The following is a 23817-nucleotide window of genomic DNA, read 5'->3' as shown; positions in this document are numbered from 1 at the left end:
TATATTGTTATAGAACATCATGTTGCAGGTGGTAATAGATCTATTTTCACCATATGCATTCTGATATTTGGTTTCAAGTCCCAACCTTTCCAATTCTGACAATAACATATCCAATATTACCATCTCCAGTTTTTCAACAACTTGAAAATAAACTTAAGGGCCTGTTTGACCCTGGGTTTGTTCTACTCCCTTTTCCCTTAAAGACAGGTTTAACAAATGCATGCATCCAATCTTCAGTAATCTCCACATATTTATATGACCTAGTAAATCATAAATATAATAATACTGTAAGTTCTTGCTGAAGTGTTCTCAAGTCATCATTACTAATTCTGTCTCCTCCTTGTGCTTTGTTTGGATCCTGTTTTCATAGTTTTTTTTTTCAGATGTCTCACATAATCTTTTTTCCTTTTATTTTTTTTTTATTGTTTTCCAAAATAAGTTACAAGTTTTAAATAAATTACAGATATTACAACATATAAATCCTGAAACATAAGTACTACAGAAAATTAGAAATAGAAGGTAATAATTACAATAATGTTTTTATAACAACAATAAAACATAACTATTTACAAAGGTGTCTAATCATATTGAAAGAAGTGATTGCTTCTACAATAGAAACATATAATTTCAGTTAGGGATGTTGTCCATTATCTCCAATGACTCCATTACAGTCAAGCAAGTATTAAGATATGATAATGTTCTGTTGGTTCTATTTTTTAGAGTATTTATGTCCATTTGACCAACAGATAACATCAAGTTTTTAAATTCCTTAAATGAAGGCGAAGTTTGTTTTTTCCAGTTAATGGTAATTATCTTTCTGGCTATAGTTAATAAGGTCCGCAGAATTGATATTCTATTTCTTGAAACACAATTGGGTATAGGTAAGTTGAACAAGGCCGATGCTTTAGATAATTTAAAGCTGTCATTAAATATAGTCTGAAAATCGTTTATGTTATTCCAATAAGTTTCTAATTTTTTACTGTCATAGAAAATGTTTCCCCAGTTTGCTTTTAATTTCTTTTCACATCTCCAACAAATTTCTTGGTTATCAAACATTAAAGCTAATTTACGTGGAGTGTAAAAACTTCTATGTAGGAATCTCCATGAGAACAAATGCCAATGAAGAGAGAATGTAGCATGTATTGAGGACCTTAGAATAGATATTTCCTCATCATCATCTGGATGATGTCCATTTACCAATGTAAAGTAATTCCAGTAAGAGTCTTTGTGATATATTTTCATTTTTTTGATTATTTTGTAAATGTTAGACACATATCCATTCCCCTGGTAAAGTTGATTAGTAATGAATGTAATATAGTCAATAAACTTACTTCTCTCTTATTTAATAAAAATTGTCTCAGTGATTGTAAAGTTAGCCACATATCATTAGTTAAGTTATATTTATCTGTAAGATAGGTAATGGATAGTATCTTGCCCCTTTCTAACTGATGCCAGAAAATTAATTCTGCTTTCTTTAAGGTTTTCATTTTATTAACTTGAAGTGTTTCAAAATTATTAGAAGTGTAAGCTAGTGTAAAAATTAAAAGCATCCAAGATTTAACATTGGGATTTATGCTTATAATTTTTTTAAATGGAGATAGTGTATGATTTGTATAAAGTGATGTTAATTTATTATTTTTGTTTTCCAAAATATATTATTTTAAAATCCAGTAGAAGGTATTTGATAAGATGAATAAATTGTCTTGGATATGATTTTACATAGTGTCTAAGCAAATTTGTTCATGTAGTAATTTCCATATAGATGAGTATGATGAATTAAGCCATAAAGTAATATTTTTTACAACAGCAGATAGGACATATGTCTCCATATCAGGAAGATTGATTCCACCATCCTCCCAATTTGGTAAGTGACTGTTTAAAGCAATGTGAGGTTTAACTGGGTGCCACAGAAATTTTAATATCATTTTATTATACTTTTGTATTATATTTTTAGGTGGTGGTAGTAAAAAAACTTGAATAAGATATAATATATTGGAAAATAATTGATGTAGTCAAGTATAGCCTGTCCTCCAATGTAAATAGATATCTATTCCAGTTTGTAATCATTGTTTGCATATTGTTTATTGCATTAGTATAATTAAATATAACAGTGTCATTTAAGTCATGTGTTAAGTAGACTTCTAAGTGATGAAGTTTACCCTCAGCAATAAAGTATTTTGAGAATTTTTTATCTAGGATGATATTTTTTTTTTGGAATTCAAACATAAAATGTTTGTTTTATCATCATTAAATCGTAATCCAGAAACTTTTTGAACATTTGCCATGGCTTTAAATAATGCTTGTAAAGAATGATTTGCATTAGAAAGAGTTAGCAGGACATCATCTGCAAACAGTTGAAGTTTTAGATTTAGGTTTTTGGTTATTTCTATGCCTTGGATATTATCTTGTGATCTAATATTATTTGCAAAAGGCTCAATTAATAAAGCAAATAATAAAGGTGACAACAGAGAGCCTTGTTTGGTTTCATTTTTGATTGCAATAGGACCTGATCTATGAGATCCTAATTTAACATATGCTAAGGAATTTTTATATAAGGACATAATTAAATTTATAAAAACTTTTAGAAATTTATATTCTTCCAATATTATGTGTAAATATCTCCAGTTTACATTGTCAAAAGCACTGCTGTTGTCCAAGGAGACTAAAGTTAAGTCTTTGTTTCTATGTTTAGCATAATCTATTAATGTTATAATTCTTTTGATGTTATCATAAGTATTTCTTCCTTTTATAAAGCCTGTGTGGTCTTCATGTACCAATACAGGAAGAAAGTGTTTGATTCTATTCTCAAAAATGGCCATAAACATCTTATAATCTATGTTAAGTAATGATATAGGTCTATATGAAGAACACTACTTTTCATCTTTACCAGGCTTTATTATTGGGGAAATGAATAAATATTTCCATGATGGTGGGTATTAATAATTCTTCTTTGGATATATTACAGACTTTTAAAAGTAATGACAAAGACTGTCCAGGCAGTAGTCTGAACATTTTTGGTAATAAGTTGTCTGGTCCAGGTGCCTTTAATTCTGTCATTGTGACTGGTTTATTAATTATGTCAATTTGCTACTGGGATAATTTAATAGAAATATTTTTGCTAAAAAGGTTTTAATATCATTTGTTGAAATAAGATTGAGCTATGATGAAGTAAGAGTATTATAATGGAGTCTAAAGTTTTCTAATATGTTATTAAGATCAGTTACTATCTTATTTGTGTGTGTGTGTGTGTGTGTGTGTGTGTGTGTGTGTGTGTGTGTTGTGTGTTTTTTTTATCTGCCTAGATTTAATTTTTTTGTCCTATTTGCTAATTGGTTTTGATTGAAGGAATTCATAGAGTGCGAGTTTAATTTAATTTTCTAAAGATTTATTATCGTTTTGTGATGCAATATTTCAGAATATTTGTTGTTGGCATGTGTTAATTCTGGAATTAGGTTAGAACCACCTTTTCGTATTTCTAGTTTGAGTTTATCTAGCTTAGTTTGCAGATCCATCATTTCTTTATTCCAGGCCTTTTTATTGTTAATATACCAAGATAATGTTTTACCATAAATATATGATTTTAAAGAGCCCCATACATATATTTCTGAAATATCTTCAGTATTATTTATTTCCAGGAAGGTCTTTATTTCATTTATATACAATTCTTTAAAGTCCTTTAAATGTGTTATGTATGAGGGTATTCTGGCAACAGGCCAAGAGAAGTATGGTTCAGTGTCTATTTTAAATAGTAAACCATTATAATCAGAAAAAAGACAGGCTGTTACTTTAACTCCATTTAATTTTGCTGTTAAATCATTTGAGACATAAACTCTGTCAATGCATGTGTATGTCGGTATGAATAGAAAGTAAAAAATAATGAATTATGATCAGAAAATTAATTAATATTTTTAATTGTTACTGTATCAATAAATTTAGTTAGAGCTCTGAGGTAGAAAACTTCTTTTGGTTACAAGGAGAATCAGAATCTTTGTCATCCATAATACAATTGAAGTCTCTTGCCATTATTAAACTACCTTTTATATGGTGTATAATATCTTCTAAATGTGTAACTGTTTTAATTCCAACCTCCAGGTAGCCAATATATATTAGCTAAAGTATACATTTTTTTTTATTGATTTCAAGAGTTACCAAGCAAAACATTCCCAAGGAATCTTGATATGTTAAAATTATCTTGGGATAAAGAGTATAATTTCTAATTAGTATAGTTACTCCTCTTTACTTTTGTTTGAATTGTGAGGTTGTCAATACTATATAATTATTGAAATTTAATTTATTTACATCATCATTTATCAGATGTGTTTCTTGAAGAAAGACCAGTTGAGGTTTATGGAAGTTTAGATATTTATATAAACTTCTACTTTTTATATTATTATTATGACCATTAACATTAATAGATAGACACTTCATGTTATTTTTAAATGTATCCATTTATAATGAAATACATGATTAAAATACATAATGAGATATGTATTGTGGAGAAAAGAGTTTAAGTTTCCATATGTGTATGAAATACTTTAATTTGTGTTAGACACCTTAAAAATCAAAACTAACATGTTTATGAAACTAAAGCTATAAATATTACAACCAATATCTGACCCTATGAGGACTAAATCCTCATAATTGTATGTTTAAATAATTATGTGATAAGAAATTATAATTTCAGCTTGTAATAGAAAGTGAATGAAAGGTGATATCTAGATCAAATCGTGGTGAATATGTAAACCAAGAATGCTTAATAAAAATCTTAATCTAATCTTAGTTGGTAAAATGATATGGAAAGGTAGTGATGAATGACTGATCTACTTTATATCATATACACTCATGTTATTACAATGTAACACCATAATGAAATATTTATATTTCTTAACCTTTTAAGATTTAATATTACCTCTTATTAAAGTCTTCTAAATTCAAGGCAAAAATACAGATGAACATGAAATTCTTTCAATACATTTTCAATACAGAATTACAATAGGAAAAATCACAGTGAAATAAATTAATAAACATAACTAAATGGATTAGTTGTTATGTTATTTTGATACATTCAATAATAATAATATTTTGTATAATTGCTGAACTTTAACTGAGACCCTTAGATATTTTATGAAATAAATAATCTATTTCTTTGCTTGTCTACAAAGAGATAAGAATCAAGCAGCAAGTAGTTATCTTTAAAAGTAATAATGCAACACTTAGAGGTTTTCATTAGATCAAATGCATGCTGAAAGAGTTGGGATATAAAATTATTTAGTACACTGTTGTCAGATATAGATTTATATATTTGAAGTTTTTCAAAAAAAAAGAATCTGTTCTTCCAGTTAACTATAATAGCCAACCTTCCAAAACAATTAATTTAAATGAAGTACAATAAATGTGAAATTAAGCCACTGACTTACTGTTTATAAAGAAAGACAACATTGAGAAGTAGGAGATTATTTGTATGGTCATACACCTTTTAAGTATCTGAATTCTATCATTGTGTTATGGAATTAAACTCAATGCCCATTGCATATAGGTGTAGTTGCCAGTTCCTGAAATATGTCACTTTTATCCTCATGTAGTACGCTGTTACTGTTTTTGTTTCTGACTGACCATCTAAGCCTTGGCTGTCATCTTGTTTCCACAAAATAAATTTTTTCTTTCCAATAGACCTACTTATTTATCAAAATGTAAATGCTATACATAGTCTACAATCTAGTATCTAAATTCAAATCACATTCCAGCTGATATTAAATACAGCAGCCAGAGCCATGTAGGTGGAAGTAATATACATTGTTCAATATCATATGCAAGTTAATAAGGCTGTCCAAATTACACCAACTCTAATTAAAGTGTGGACTTCTATTACTCCTAGTAAGAGTGAACCTTCTTACAGTTTCTTAGAATAAAGCATGTCTTACAACATGTCAGTAACACCACACCAGCTTCAAAATTGCCCCAGGCCACTCACAACAGAATGTTCCTACTATTTCTGCAGAAGCTTCAGGAAATATTCTACCTTTACAACGCATATAATAGCTATGCTATTATTTCTGCTTTTTTCCATTCTTTATTTAAATTTTTATCTATAAATAACATAAAAGAAAGCTTAACTTACCCTTAAATGAAGGGTAAACAGTCTAGCTATATTTTTGTTCTCAGAGAGCTGTTTATTTTGCTGACCTGTTTGTGACCTCTGAAATGACGCCATTGAGGAAGCAACAGTTTACTTCAGGTCCAAGAGGAAAAGATGCCTCCTATGGAATTGTCTGTGTGAATGAGGCTAATTAAAAGATTGTATCTGTCTCATGAGTTTGGCTGGAACAGAAATCAGCAAAACAGTACAAAATGGCAAAAATCCAGGTAAGTCTCAAGCCTGTTATTAGCGGGGAAGTAAAAAGTGGGGAGAAGAAGAAAAAAAAAATAAAACAAAAAGCCAGAGCACAGTTGCATTTCAAGGCCTGGGGGAGAACCAAGGAAATATGCAACACAGAGCAAAACAAAGTGTCAGAGACTCACTCTAATGCAGCTCAGACCAGCCAGCCTCCCCCTCCATAAAAAAACACAGCAAAGGTCTCCTAAATCACAAAATATATCTCCAAAATCATAAACCAGTTGTAGAATATGAACAGCCAAAGCATGTGCTTGAAAGAATTGAGTATGTGACAGTCTGCATGTATTAAGATGTACTGTGTACTGTGAACTTTAAATGAACTGTGAGTAGTGGAAAATTACTGAAAAACAAGAGTCTGCTTGAAAGCAGGAAATGTGCCTTATATGGAAGTGTATCCGATTTTCTTTCTCTGCCCAGAGATATAATGATGTGAACTGCTTTATGCTTACGGGTAAATCATTGATTGGTTAATTGTCTTGTATAATGATCTAATTGGTTCATTTTATATTTTTTTACTGTCAGCAATATTAACAGTATATAAGCTTGTGCATTCCTTTCTTCTGGGAGTCTCCCTGGTGCTTTTCCATGAGGCTCCCACACGTGTGTACTGTAGTTAATAAATACCACTGAAAGAGAGAAAGAACTGTATTTGTCTTCATTCTCAAGGTAGTGTGTAACTTAACAATTGGTGCCGTGATTCAGATCTGAATTGAGAACAAGCTGCAGCAGTCAGGAATTGAACAAAATACTGCTAATAAAAGGGCCCACAACAGATTTTTCTGTTTCTGCAGTGTTTCTTTCATTTTTCTGCATCTGTCTGCCTTAAAGATTTGGTATTTTTAACTATGCAGAAATTACATGATTTCTCTCATTCAGTCATTTTAAGGTAAGTGGCATGCATTTCTTTTCTGCTGTTGATTGTGCAGAATGGGTTAAAACAAAACACTGGTGACATAAGAGTGAAAGGAGATATGAGAGTGGGGAAAACGACATTTACACAACGTCTTAGCTAAACCTGTAAAATACAGTATAGCTTTCTGCGTGACAATGGGAGCGAGTGTGGGAACAATAAAAGAGCCAGTAAGAGGTACACCAGCTGGCTATATGTTTTTTCGTGTGTCCCGGGATAGTTGCATGTTTTTAAATCAGTGGGCTGCCCTTACTAAAAACGATGGTGATCTCGCCTTCCCAGGAAATGGTAGTTTTAATAAAAATATTCTGACAAATTTGCAGGAAAAATTGAGAAAAAATTGAAAAAAAATACCAGGGTTATGTTGGGCAGCCTTCAATCACTGGATGCCAGAGGCAAAGGAAAGGGAAAAGGATTCGGTAATTAGTAGTCTCAAAGATAATCAGAAAAAATTAAAAGAGCAATTAAAAGAACTACAACATACTGCGAGTAATTTAGATGTAGCAGATGGTAAGCGACTAAAGGAACCGCTCATTAAAGGGTTATATCCGGAAAAGGGATTAAGCAAACTACAGATACTTGAATCATCTGAAGATGATAATCCTTGGTTTCCCCCACCCCCTACTGCTCCACCACAGTATCAGCCCCCACCGGGGACTCTGCCGGTTCAGGCAGAAATTGTAGACTCCACGACTGGGAGTGGAAGGCAGCAAATAAGTGGGCAAGTTAGTATTGAGGGAGACCATGCAGAGGGTGGACAGTATGGTGAGCCGGGCACTGAGGAAAAGGGTAAGCAAAAAAAAAAATAGCAACTCGCAGTCAGGATAAAAAGGAGTCAAAGGCTCAAATGTATTTCAGTTCCAGGCCCAAGTACATGAAAAAAGGTCGGCCACATTTACATCGGAGGAAACATTTTGGCCAGTTTCCTGTTATAATAGATGAGGATGATGGCTATTTTGGCCCTGATAAGTTTAACCCTGATTCAAATTCTGAGTTATCAGAGGATGGTAGAATGTTTCCCTTGAGAGAAGTTCCTAACCCAGCTCATGCTAGGAATGCGCAAGAACCTGTAACTGTAGTAGTACCAAGGGCATGGTCAGCAGTTGATTTTCAGGCTATTACTAAGTCACTCCCACCCATACGTTCAAACTCAGCAAAGTTCCAGTGTGTACTAGCAGGACATATTTGTCTGCAAAATCCTACCATAGAAGAGGTTACAGCAGTCCTTCAATATGCCGTCCCAGCTGATTTAATGAAACGAATCTGGGATTATGCTAATGTTCCTACCCCAATACTAAAGCACAATACACAAGGGGAAAATGGGTTTGAGGCGGTCAGGCAATGTATCATTGATGCTATCACCGTAATAGTCCCACCTACTCCTAATTGGTCGAAAATTAAATCAGTCATACAGAAAGTAGATGAGCCTGTAGATGAATATTTAAATCAGCTCACTGAAGCCTTTGAGGCTTATTCTGGGTACCCAGAGCCCACCGAAGGACCGGCACATAGCGGATTGTCAGCTGCTTTCGTAGATGGGTTACACCCCCAGGTGAGGGATAAGTTAAAGGAAGTGTGCTTAAACTGGCCTAGTTTAGGATTACATGAGTTAGTCAAGCAGGTACAATACCTATCTGACCATTTAGCTAAAGAAAAGAAGGACTTACAGGAAAAGCTAGTAAAGGCACAAATTCAAATGTGTAACGCTTTTGGCCAGCCGCCAGGTCAGCGAGGTAGAGGATGAGGATGAGGAAGTGGAAGGGGTGGATGCCAAGGGCAGGAAATCAAAATAGACAAAACTGGCAGGAAACACAATCGGCCCCACCCCAGAATTATAGTAATCAGACAGAGTATTTCAACTGTGGCCAAATAGGCCATTGGAGGAATGAATGTTCATATTTAGCTGAACAACCTGCCCCACCCACTGATACGTCGCATAAGTGGAATTCTAATTGGACTCCATCCAATTGACAGCAACCACAATGAAGGTTCCCTGAACAGAAACAGCAGCAGTTGTGCCCTTTTATTCCTGTGGATCAGGATGGACCACATGTTATGTTACTAGTTAAAAACAAACCATATCCATTTTTGATTGATACCAGAGCAACAAAATCTATGCTAGCTGGCAAAGCAGCAATGAATGTTCCCCTCTCCGACAAAATAACTAGAGGAGTGGGTGTCTCTAGTATACCTATTGAGTATTCCGAAACTGTACCAGTCCCAGTAACTTTGGGACCTCTACAAGATAACCATGCATTTTTAGTAGGACCCTCAGCACCTTTAAATCTGTTAGGGAGAGACTTGCTTTGCAAAATGGGGGCCATCAATTTTTGCACAGCTGATGGAGTTTATCTCCAAGTACCTTCAGATCAACAGGATAGTACCCTGGCAGCCTTAGATGAAACTATCACTTTACAGACAATATGTATCCAGTCAGATCTTGATAGAAACAGGTGTTTACATTCCCTACCCTCTCACCTGTGGACTACTCATGACAATGATGTGGGATTTTTGACTTCAGTTACTCCTGTACAAATAACTCTAAAACCAGGAGCAAAGTTGCTACGAGTGCCACAGTACTCATTGACAACTGAGGCTATATCTGGTATTGCCCCTGTCATTTCTGCATTGGAACAGCAAGAGATCATAGTACCCACCACAAGCCCATGTAATACCCCAATATTACCAGTAAAAAAACCTGGCAAACAAGCTTACAGATTTGTGCAGGACTTGCGTGAAGTCAACAAAGCTGTTTTGCCTGTTTTCCAAATTGTACCGAACCCAGCTACTATTTTGAGCTGTATCCCACCTACCGCAAAATGTTTTACCGTCATAGATATTTCATCAGCTTTTTTCTCTATTCCAGTACATCCCGATAGTCAATATTTGTTTGCATTTACTTATAAGAGACAGCAGTATACTTGGACCCAATTGCCCCAGGGATACATAGAGTCCCCAACCTTTTTTTCTAGAGAGATTCACAGACAGCTAAAGGATCTGCAACTACCATCATGTTCAGTTCTTGTCCAATATGTGGATGGTATTCTTATAGCTTCACCAGACAGTAAATCATGTATGGAGGATTCCCTTTTAGTGTTAAACTTTTTAGCTACACGAGGGTTTAAAGTAAATAGATCAAAATTATAATTCTGTCAGGAAAAGGTGCAGTATTTGGGACATATAATTGCAATTGGTTCCTGTCAAATACTCCCAAATCGCATAACTTCTATTCAAAGTGACCCTCACCCTGTAACCCAGAGGCAGCTTTGAGAATTCCTTGGCCTAGCAGAATACTGCAGACAGTGGGTGCCTAATTTTTTGGAGATTTCAGCTCCCCTGTTATAACTCCTAAAAAAGGATGTTACAGAACCTTTACCCTGGACGTCAAAGCATGAAGAGGCTTTTCAGGCTATCAAAACAGCCTTGGTAAATCCTCCTGTCTTAGGGTTGCCAGATTATTCCAAACCTTTTGTTTTCTTTTGCTGTGAGCGAAACAAGACTGCCTTGGGTCTCTTAGTACAGAAACACACTGGAGACTACTGGCCTATTGCTTACTACAGCAATCAGCTGGATCCAGTTGCCTCTGGTTACCCAGCCTGTTTATGGGCTGTGGCAGCTGCTGCTGTCTTGGTTGATATGGCAGCCCCACTAACCTTGGGACATGATACTATACTAGCAGTTCCACATGCAGTTCAAGCGTTACTTTTAAAAACAAAAACACAGTATCTTTCAAACGCACGCCTCACTAAGTATGAATTAAGCTTAATAAATAATCCTGCCCTGCAAATCATATGCTGCCCACCACCGAACACTGCCTCTTTAATACCAACTTCAGATGAGGGCGAACCACATGATTGTGTGCTTGTAGTTAACTCTGTTCTTTCTCCTAGGTTGCATTTGTATGACACTCCTTCGCAAAATCCTGATTTAGTTCTTTTTGTTGATGGATCCTGCTTACGAACAAACTCTGGTAAATTCCAAGCTGCTTGGTCAGTTTGTACTCAGACTGAAGTTTTACGATCAGCACGATTACCCCCAGGCACATCCGCGAAGGCTGCGGAACTAGTGGCATTATCAAATGCATGCAAAACAGCTAAGGACAAGTCTGTTACTATATATACTGACTCCCGTTATGCCCATGGTGTTGTTTATGATTTTGGTATATTGTGGAAGGAAAGAGGGCTTTTAACATCTTCCAGGGCACCTGTTAAAAACCATTTATATATCAATAAGTTGCTACAAGACTTATTGTTACCTTCTGAACTTGTTGTTGTTAAATGTGCAGCCCATCAATCCAATGACTCCTTTGAAACTAAGGGCAATAATTTAGCTGACTGGGCTGCTAAACAGGCTGCTCTCTCACAAACTGTTCAGGGACATTTTCTTCAGCCTCTGCAACAAATGGTTACTTTTGATACCACAGTGTTAAAAGCTTTACAGAATGAAGTACCAGAATCAGAAAGAAAAACATGGCTGGCTCAAGGTTGTTTTAAATGCTCTGATCTCATTTGGTAACATCCCCATGGCAGATTGGTCTGCCCAATGTCCATGTTAAATTCTCTTATTAAAATGTATCATTTGCCAGCCCATGTAGGGGTACAAGTGTTAATAAAACAAATCCAAAAGGATTGGTTTACCCCAGCACTTTCTGCTTCTGTGCAGCATTTTTTGAGCACGTTCCATGTGTTTATATTATAACATTTCAAAAGGCACTATGGCTCCCACACAACCACTGCCAAAACCATTCGAACCATTCTGTGTTTTGCAATGGGATTTTATTGAACTCCCACCTTGTACTCATTTCAAATATGTTTTAACTGTTGTTGATGTTTTCTCTAGGTGGTTAGAAGCCTACCCATGTGTTAAGAATGATGTTATTTCAGTTGCTAAGAAACTTTGATATGAATTGATACCTCAGTTTTGTGTTCCCTGTCAAATATATTTGGACCGTGTAACACATTTTACTGCTCAGTTGATTGATTCATTGTGTAAAATGTTAGGCATCACATTAAAATTTCATTGTCCATATAGACCACAGGCATCAGGTATTACTTGAACGCATAAATCAGACACTAAAAACTAGACTGGCTAAAATTACTATGGAAATGGGCCTCACTTGGGTACAGGCCTTACTTCTAGCCCTACTTTCTATGAGAGCACAAGTACATCCTACTAAGGGACTTTCTCCTCATGAAATCCTCATGGGCCACTCTATGCGCATGCCCATGACACCACCACCACCTTTCTCTGAGTATGATGCATTTGATAATGATATTCTTGTATATTGCACTTCTCTTGTCTCTTTTTTACAGTTTCATCACCGCCAGGTAGCAGCGGCTCAACACATCCCTGATCTTTTCATGTCTTCCACATTACAACCAGGGGATTGGGTGTATGTCAAGTCTTTCTCTCAAAAAACAGCGCTTCAACCACATTAGAAGGGGCCCTTTCTGGTTCTACTGATGACATCATCAGCAGTGCAACTGCAAGTTTCGCCCACTTGGATTCACATATCACACGTCAAAAAGGTTGCGCCATCCAAAGGTCAACAGCTTTTACCTTTTTCAAGTCCAGACTCTCCACCTATTGCTACTAGCACTCAAAGCCACATTGTTTCAGTGTCTGACGATGCCTAATATCTACCCTTTTGGAAAACCCCAAACTCCTGATACTATGCAAACTCAACCACCATTTCCACAAAAGTACTGGACAGCTATTTTGGTGGTTATTCTTGTTGTTCTGTTATTTTCACTCTGGCCATTTTTATTTACTTCTCCAACTACACTACATGCCAAATGAGCTACATGGCATCTACCTTTCAACACCTACCAAGCTATTAAATATGCTATTGCATTATCCCTCAATGTCTCGGACTGCTGGATCTGCAACGCTATTCCTACTGTTCATGAGGGGTTGATGCTAAATACAGTCCCTTTAGGGACTTATGAAACCTGGATGAATCTGATTTACAATACATCAAAAGTTACTTCAAAGGACAAGATAGCATTACATTTGTTCGACCGTCGAAATGGAACTGTGTGTTTTCAGAAATTTGGTAAAGTTAAGGTAGGATGGAGTTTTTGTAATGTAACAGTTCCCTATAAGTGTAATAATGACTCCTCCTACTGTAATACAACCTACAATTCATTTTGTAAACTGATGTATAAAACATATGAAGAGGTAAGGAATGATTTTGCTTTATACCAACAGTTGATAGTGATTGATAAAAAGGTATTTTATTCTGAACAAGGTTATGTACATAGTAATATCACCTCTAAGGTAGAAAACTGTTATTTTGTGTGTGGTAGAAAAGCCTATAAATGGCTGCCAGGTAACTGGTCTGGCAGCTGCTTCCTGGGCTACCTAGTCCCAGCTATTCAACATGTATCTGCTTTACTTCAAGGAAAAATTTGGAACGTTCGAGAGGTCAAAAAGCCTACCAATCTGGTAGGTCATGTTGATGCTTCATGGATTTATCATCATTATTTAGCTCATGCTGGCACCAAAGAACTATCCCATTTGGACTTGGGTGATGATGTCATATTGTGGGCTGGCATAATCCCGGCATACGGGGCAGTGAAATCAATTTGGGAACTGAGAAAACTGTCTAACTTGCTTGAAATATTAAGCAATGCTACATTTTCTGCCTTAGAGCTAGTGACTGATGAACTGACTGCTATGAGAGCTGTAGTCCTCCAAAATCGTATGGCTCTTGACTTCACCCTAGGGCGAAAGGAGGAGCTTGTGCTTTAATCCAGGAGGAGTGCTGTACATTTATTCCTGACAATCAGCATGGAATTGAAAGCCATCTTGAACTGATTCAAATAGTTTCTGAACTCTCTGAGGCCAAAGAAGCCGATAGTTCAACATGGGCATGGTTAACCAACCTGTTCTCAGGTTGGAAAGGTGGACTGTTGAAGTTGATTTTATTAATTGCAGTATTAGCAATTGTTGCTTTTCTTGTCATATTTTTAATCAAAGCACTGATCTTGAAATTAATGTCTTCAAAAACTGTAAAAAAAGGTGCCTAAGTTTTATATGCCTGCAACTATAAATGTAGACAATGACATGACAATGTTTACCAATGATGAAAAGACTAGTAACATGGTAATGTTAGATTTGGGACAAATGTATGATAGGTTAAGTGGTGATGCTTACACAGCATCAAATGGGGGATTGTAGAATATGAACAGCCAAAGCATGTGTTTGAAGGAATTGAGTATGTGACAGTCTGCATGAATTAAGATGTACTATGTACTATGAACTTTGAATGAACTGTGAGTAGTGGAAAATTACTGAAAAACAAGAGTCTGCTTGAAAGCAGGAAATGTGCCTTATATGGAAGTGTATCTGATTTTCTTTCTCTGCCCAGAGATATAATGATGTGAACTGCTTTATGCTTACGGGTAAATCATTGATTGGTTAATTGTCTTGTATAACAATCTAATTGGTTCATTTTATATTTTGTACCATCAGCAATATTAACATTATATAAGCTTGTGCATTCCTTTGTTCTGGGAGTCTCCCTGGTGCTTTTCCATGAGGCTCCCACGTGTGTGTACTGTAGTTAATAAATACCACTGAAAGAGAGAAAGAACTGTATTTGTCTTCATTCTCAAGGTAGTGTGTAACTTAACGTAGTGAATTCCTGACACTAGTCATAGACCAAGGAAACAGACTTAAACAATACATCATTTGTTGTTATAAGGCATTTACAAAACCAATCTAGGCAGCAAAAGCAGACCAAGAAGCATATCCAGGTTTCCCATGCCATTGACCATTTAATTGTATTTAAATATTTTCCTTTTTAAAATAAACCTACAACAGGGAACCATGTGACCATGTTTTATTAACTAGCAATATTTTCAAAATTTAAAGACTATGTGGCCTATTTCTATCTGATATTGGTTTCATGTACTCAGACACTTATAGTAGTTAAAGACACAATAAATTAAGATGGTGCTATTTATAGTAAGATTAGTTATTTATTTCTAAATTATAGATGAACTTTTATTAATCTCAAACTTTTCTTTCTAGCATTGAATAAAGAAATTATGACTATAGTTTGTAATGTTAAGATATATTTATAATATATTTTTAATACGTTATTTAAGCTATTATGAATTGCAAACATGTTTATATTAGGCATACATACATACATACATACATACAAATGTTTCAAGCACGGGCATTAATGCCCTTCTAGCTTGTCAATATACCAAAATACTTGTTCACATAATAAGTGTCCAGGCGTTTTTTAAAAATATCTAAACTAGTACTTGCTTTAATTTAATTTGGTAGTCTGTTCCGAGCGTCAGCTACTCTGTCAGAGAACCAATTAGTACACTTCTCATTCCTATAGAATCTTCTACATAGGTTATCTGATGATTCTCTAGTACTTTTTGATAACCCCAAACAATCCCAATGATAGTTGTCCCTAAATGCCCTATATACAGATATACCTATATATACATAGACATAAAGATGGAAAAGAAAAGGGTGTACCTTATTAAATGATGATTGTTATGTTGAAAACATTCTTTTAAATCTTTTTCTTCCTTTCTCTCCTTTCCCCTTACCTTTTATAGGATATAGAAAAGATAGTTTAATAACAATATTGATGTAGGATAAAAGAACACTAGATTATTTGTTTATTTGTCTTTCAGCTTTTTCCTTCTTCTGCTCAACTACCTTCCATTCATTTCTCTCAGCATTTCTGTTGGGTGTGAATCTAGTATCAGGGGTATTAGTCTAGTCTATAACTTCTACTTGATGTATTATGTTGTTGTTAAGTAAATATTTTGTTGCAGTGTCCCGTCAAATTTTGATGCCCTCAGGAAGGAAGATTTTCAGTCTGGTTGGAAACAAGAAATGTGTTTCAAATTGTTTTTTCTTCAGAGCTTTTAAGATGGGATAAAATTCACTTCTTTTTGCTACCACATTTGAAGAATAGTCATTGCCAAATTTGATAAGTGATCCTTGGTGCTTTATTGGGGAATTTGACCAAGCTGTTTTTAGCATTAATTCTTTGTCCCGACTGGAGAGCATCTTTATAATAATGGACCTTGATTTAGATTTTGCTGATATAGATGTTTCAGTAGTTTTTAAGGACCTGTGAGCTCATTCTATGCCATAGGAGAGAGATTGAGGTAGTTTAAGTATCGTTGGAATCCATGTTGTAAGGAAATTAATGAGATTATCACCTTCTGTTTTTCCAGGAGCCCATACATATGAAGATTATTCCTTCTTGACCTATTTTCCAAGTCATCCAGCTTGTCCAATAAATAGTTGTTTTGTTTTAGTAGAAATTCTGAATGTTGTTCCTCTTCAGCTAGCCTTTTGTCCATATCATTAAGGGATTGTTCCATCAGTGAAATTTGAGTCTTATGCTGTAAAGCAATTTCTTGTAATGATTCAAGCTGCTGTGAATATTTGTCTTTGAAGGTGTCCAGTTTATTATCAATTTTGACTATTTCAAGGATAAGTCCTGTATATGTGTTAATAGTGAATGTAATTCCTTTTTGAGAGAGGAATCTTGAGATTAAGTTTTGTTGGCTCATTCTGATAAGATGAGTGAAGTTTTCTTGGCAAGATGAATATGACAGGAATTTTGAGTTCTAATTTTTTAAAAAAGTTGTTGAATAGATTCCCTAGTTGTTTAGTAGTAGAATGACAATAAGTAAATCCAATAGAATTCATTTGTGATAAAAAAATTCCTGTCAGAAATATAATCCATGTTAGAGAGCTCTTGAAGCATACTGCTACCAGCTCACCATCTTGGCCATACCCCCATAGTTCTTTTTCAATATAATCTAATTTGATTTCAGAGTCAGAGGTTACCTGGATGAAACTAGGACAATTTATCACCCCCTTTGTGGAGTCAAACTGCTTTGTATAAGATTTTGTAAATATATCTATAATCTGTTTTGTCTAACAATACATTTTAGAATCTGCACATAGCATATCAGTTTGTATATCTTTACTCCTTCCACTTCTTGTGTATCTATAAAACAGTTTCCTACTAAGCTCAGTATCTCTATATAAAATTTCTTCAGATTTTACTCGATCTTGTCTCATGCTATGACTAATTTGTCTGTCCAGCTTGTTTATTTCAGTTTTCAAAGTTGTAGCCCAACCTCTTTTCCATTTCTTACATTTTTGTCTCTCACCATAATCAAGTATCTTGTTGTTATGAAAATATATCCTCCTGATGTTGTGTGCCTAGATACTGATGTTAAACAATTTTGGATTTTTTTTTCATCCAAATAATTTCATTATGCACATAGTTGCATCTAATACTTTTTTTCTGCTTGCATTCATTATTTGTTAAATGACTTGCACATTTACTTTGGCTTCCTCCATGTTTTCTACTCTGCTAATTGCATGGATAAGTTGTATAGCTCTTTGTTATTAAATTTGGCTAATACTGTAAATTATGCAAAACTTTAATACCTATGACAGTTCTGAGTCTTATTTGCTAGCCTTTAGTTCCACTAATTCACATTATTCTTTCAGCCTATACAAATATCTCACAAGAACTTCAAAGTTAACCTCTTTCTGAACACATTTAAAGAAGCATGCTATTACATGTATCACATTTATTTTATTTAGTCACATAATGTTCATCTAGCTTTTCTATCGCAGCCTCACATGTAAAGGATTGCACCTCAGTAAGCTTGAACGCACCAAAATAAGTTTAGTATGTCTGATTATTGTATAAAGAAGGGAGTTTACCTGAACCTTATGGTATTTCTTGTCCAACTTGCTTCCCACTCTATAAAACCCTTGCTTCCACACTGGCAGTGCTGATAATTGAGCAAAGTCAAACAGGTCTAGTGGATTAAATTTCATTATTTTTAGTGTTGTTTTTCTCTTTAACTTTTGTTTTGCCAACTTCCTTGGATGACACCATGCTAAAATATTAGTCACAGTGTTGGTGGTGCTCTTTCTAGTGCTATTGCAAAGTTTGAACTATTGCCAGTTTCTCATGGAATTGGTTATGTTTTAATTTCATGAGCCCGAGTCTTTCAGAATGGGTGAGTAAATCAGACTTCTACCACTAATAACTGCAGCTGCCATCTCATCAATGAGATGAACTTTGCACTGTCTGCTGATGTGCATGTTTTAAGAACAGACAATTCTTTTAAAAATACACTTCTGAAGAAGTAATGTGAGACAATCTCATCATATGTCCTTTTACTGAACCACTTGATATTTTTGTTGATTGTAAACTTAGGAATATTTTGGGTGTGCATCCTAGATAGTAAAGGACTTGTGGCATTTTTTGGTATACCTTTCCATGGTAGAATATCATGATAATTAGTTGTTAGTTAAGCCGACATCAAAAGTTTGTGCACAGTTATTTCTCACAATATTGGGATAGAATGGTTTATGTATTCTATGGCCAAACAAAAATGCTATATATAACAGATGTCAGGCTTATACCATGACACTGAGGAACAATTTCATTTTTTTTGAAGGTAAATATTTTTGGCACCACACTGGTGTGGCAATCTACAGCTTCAGAATAATAAGCAGTCCCACAAGATTCATAGTCCACATAAGACAGTTACTTTTCAACATTAATTACAAGTTAGAATGATATGTATAAAATCCTGTGTAGTTTGTCAAACATTGAAGGCAATGAGGTACTCAAAATGCAGAACCCGATGGTTTAAAAAGTGTTCAACCTCCAACAGTATCCAAGTCCTTGTTTCTTAGTCAACTGAAGATAGAAATTTAACGACTGCAGCTTAGTTTGAACAAATTATTATGGAGGTATCTGGTATGCTGCTTCTTCAGTAAGTACTTACATTACATTAAAAATGTTTGCATGAGCTCTCCAACTTGAACAATTCTCCCACATGTCAAAGTGTTAATTATAGCTTTGGTGCAGTACCTGTGAAAATGACTGAGGGAAATGGAATAATAACTCATAAAAAATAGAAACTGTCTTATTTGGAAGTATCAGAAAAAGTCAGTTAAAATAGAATAAAATATGAAGCAAAAATTGTAAGTTGTCTCCGCTGGATGGAACAGAAAAAAGTCTATGAAAAAATAATTGGAATCTAATTTGAAGACGTAGTTAGATGCTAACCAGTCTACCTAGTCTTCCTGTCAATGTCTCTTTGAACTCTTGATAGAGGATTTGATTTTTACTTTGTCAAATTCTTACTAAATGTAAAATGAGGCTGTTGCATATGTCTAAGTGTTTGTTTCTAAATCACTTTCATACAAAAAACTCCAGTATACCATAACTGTTAACTGCTATTTATGAAATACATTAACTGTTTAAAAATCACATTTACTATTAGCACGGCAAGTGCAAATAACAGATCAAAATTTAAAGCAATTAGAAATACCATATAAAAAGTGTTAAAATATTGACTTTGCTATAAATAAACTACAGTTGGATAGTTAATATTATAAAAAGGAAATTGATGTACCAGGACTGCTCAGCAAAAGACAGGTTTCCTATTTATGGTATGAAATAAATATGTCATGACCAAAAATTTTACTAAAATGTGCTACTTGCTTTCCATACACATACACCATGACTTCTGAAAAACAAAGCCAGAGCAAAAAAAAGATGCCTGCAATAGGTAACTGCAGATCAAAATGTTAGTCCTAGCAGTGGTGAGTGCATAGCTATTAGAAGAAAAAGCATTTGGTTCCTCACCATTCAATAAATAACTCACCCAAAATGGTAACTTTTGTTCAGATCTCTCACTAATCCCAGTTATTTGTACAGTACAGGTTATAATTTAGAAATAATATTTTCTTTGCAATGTTCACCATAAAACATTCCAGACATTGTCCAGAGGTACCAGCTACCATGAGATACATGAGCCCACACATTCCCCATCAAAATTGCCTCCACAGGAACACAAACATCAATTGCCATGGTACCCCACAAGTTTTCTTTCATAGCCTTATAGGTTCATAGATAAGTACTAGGCTAAGAACCCTTGAAGGACATTTTAAGCCTAGCCAATTTCCCTTCAGAGATGAGGATCAAACCCTGTAGCTTGTGTCTGTGAGGTTAACTTCTTAACCATTATGCTAACTAGACATTCAGAAGATGGGTTCAAAGCAAAATGTTCTTCTTTTAAAAAAAACATGAAATGGATGAGTGCATTTTTCAGGTAAGAGAGTGTGTTCATTGTAGAACCAGTTAAATGCAAGAGTTTGAAGCTTTAAAATAAAACTGCAAATGTATGGGATCATGTATATGTGCGTATGTGTCTGTGTATGTTGTGTCTGTCTGTCTGACGTTATCTGAGTGCATCAGTAAACATCCATGCTTATGTATATATTTGTATCAGTGTGTGTGTGTGTGTGTGTGTGTGTGTGTGTGTGTGTGTGTGTGTGTGTGTGTGTGTGAAATTACGTGTGTTAAGTACCTGGAACAAATTATCTGTTCAATTGTTGTATGACTTTTATATTTTCAATTTAAAATAATTTCTTATTATTTGCCTGAGCTGCCAACCTTATTTGGTATTGCAGAATGTGTTATTCATAGTTTTCATAGGTAGGTACTAGGCTATCTGCCCAAAGGCATTTATAAGCCTAGCTAGAATGCGTTGGCTTTCACCGCCCCCTTAGATTAGTTCCCTGTGCCTCTGTCCAGCAGAGCCACTAAAGTGATCCCCGAGGTAAACTTTGTGTTTCCTATCCACTCGTCAAGATTTCTTTTGAAGAGTGTTAGCAAGGAGCTCTGCCTAATGTAGATTGGGATCTTGTTCCAAAGCATGGGAAGTATCTGGGACAGGAATCTATCCCTCCAGCATGTCCTATTTATTGTTGTGGTGAGGTTTAGATCCCTAGAACATGTGGCTCAAGGGGATAAGGTTTTCTTTAGGTGCAGAATGTCCATCAATTTTGGGTTGGACATGGCCTTATATGTCAGGCAGAGATCACCTCTGAGTAGGTGATATGCAACTGAGTACAGCTGTAATTTCTTCAGTTGAGCTGCATAGGTCATCTGTTTTAGGCCAGTGATCCTATTGGTGAGGTACTTCTGTGGTCTTTCCAGCTGTTGCAGGTGTCTTGTAAAGTACATCCCAAATGGGGCGTTGTACTCTATGATGGGTCTGATGAGTGATGAGTAGAGGGGCACAATGACCTCTTTTGATCTGGATGCAAACTCTTTTGTGATTAGGTGGGCCACATAGAAGGATTTTCTAACCACTTTGGCAATGTGATTATCAAAGGTGAGATTACAATCTACTTGGGTCCCCAGATCCCTTATTACGTCTTCCGTATTTAGGGGACTACCACCTATGTGGTAGTTTGTGGGTACTTTGAGGCCATGATTTTGACACCAGGTATCCATCTCAGTGAGATCCTTTTGGAGGATGTCTGTGTCAGCCAGAGAGTCAGTTATAGCCCCTAGTTTGCAGTCATTTGCGAACTTAGTCAGCCATAGTCCTCCGGTGCTTGCCTGTACCTCTGAGAAGTATATGCCGAACAGGAGGGGTCCTAGGACTGAGCCCTGGGGAACTACACTTGTAACCAATCTCGAGTTGGACCTAGCTCCTGCAACTCTCACCATGTGGGTTCTGTCTGTGAGCCAGTTGGCAACCCATCTTGTGATGTAGGTGTTTATTTTCAGGCTGGTGATCTTGTCTATAATACCAGAATGGGGAATGGTGTCGAAGGCCTTTGCGAGGTCTAGGTAGGCTGTGTGTACAACCTTTCCCTCATCTATAGCCTTGGTAACTGTCTCAAAGAAGTCCACCAGGTTTAGGAGGCATGATCTGCCCTTAAAAAGCCGAACTGGGTAGGGTCCAGTGTTTGGAGGTTCCCAATGTCTCTGTTAATGAGTTCCATGATAATGCGCTCCATAGCCTTGCAGACCAAGCTAGTCTGTTGTGGCTCCACCTTTATGGAGCAGAATAACCATTGCTGTGTACCACTCTATGAGTATGTAGCCTGTGGAGAGGCTGAGTTTGAACAGTGTGTTTAGTTGAGGGGTTAGTTCGTCTTTGAGCTCATGTAGGACACAGCCTGGGACACCGTCCGGTTCCATTGATGCTGTGTTTTTGGCTTTGGAGTGGGCTGTTTTAACCTGAGTGTCTGTGATTTCAGTGTCTCTACATTCTTCTGGTATGGTTATGGGCCCTTTTGGGAGTGAGAGGGGGGGGGTAAAGTTTGCGCTGAACCTGTCTGCCAGGATGTTGGCGATATCAGTCGGTTCAGTGTATTTTGTGCCATTCTGCACTAACTCCAAGCAGATCTGAGCATTGGCACTTAGATTCTTGACATAGCTAAAAAATGCCTTGTGGTTATCTTTGGAGTCTTTGGCAAATTTTCTTTTAATGCTCGCCTTGGATGATTTTATGAGGGATCGTAGTTTCTTGCTGATACTGATCAGGGATGTCTTCCCTTCTTGGGATTTTACTCTTTTCTGTACTAGTTTCCTCCTTCTATTGTATAGCTTGTTTATGGCAGGAGTCCAAATAGTACAACCTCTGCGAGTGAGGCAGCTGCAGGGGCCCAAAGAACAAAGTGTTCAAACAAACAAAAAAAAATAGGACCGGCATACAAGGCACCTTAAAAATAAATTTATTGATTGAGGTTCTTGAAAAACAGACCAGTTTCGGCAAATATTTAACAAAGCCTTCTTCAGTGTTTATGGCAGGAGTCCATCAGACTGGTTTCCTTTTCTTCGTAGTGCATTATAATGCTGATACCTTTGTACATTTGCATCAACTGAATGTTGCTCTTGCTTACAAGAAAAAAGAAAATAAAAAGTCTATGTAAGCAACCATGCAGTATTTTCTGTACATTATAGTGTGCATTCATGTTGTAATAGCTATTTCCTAGGTCAGACTGATAATGAGAAAAGTTGTATATTGGTATCACCAAAGGTAGCAAAATCTAAAATAGTATCTATCTGCAATCAAATTCTTGCTCTGCTTGCAATGAGTGCCAAAAAGCAATACCTGATGATATAGCTACAACAGCGGGCTGGATTCACAATGGCTTGCTTGAGTCTAAGAGTAGAGTAAGACTCCATGCAGCCATCATGTCCGACAAGCGATCCAGGAACAGCCTGCAGGGGTGTGCAAGAGAGCTCCTAAAATGGCTCTTACATGGACAGGGCTGGGATATGCAAATTACCTCAATTGCAGGTGAAAGGCATGCAAATGAGGTAGATTTGCGATTCAGGAAACCCGAACCTGTCTGAGTAAGAGCAGCGTTATTTGCAGAAATGTACTCAGTTGACAACTGAGTACCATTCTGCAAATAGAAAAACGGAGCCGTGACACTCCAAATAAAGGTGGCATCCAGAGCAGGAAGCATGCCAATGGCCAAATATACAGCCATTGGCAATGTTTCCCGATGCAATATGAAAAAAAATATATTTTTTTTCTCCGATTTCCGATGTTTAAGCATAGCGCAGTGCCGCGCAAATGGGCTGCATTCTAAAAAAACAGAACACTAAAAATTAAAACCCACAAATGTGGATCTTATTTACATTGTTAATGTACAATGCAAGGGAATGGCA

The sequence above is a fragment of the Protopterus annectens genome, chromosome 2.part0, assembly GCF_019279795.1.
Source record: "Protopterus annectens isolate FY-2018-M chromosome 2.part0, PAN1.0, whole genome shotgun sequence".
Lineage (NCBI taxonomy): Eukaryota > Metazoa > Chordata > Ceratodontiformes > Protopteridae > Protopterus > Protopterus annectens.
Note: the sequence above shows the minus strand (reverse complement) of the source record.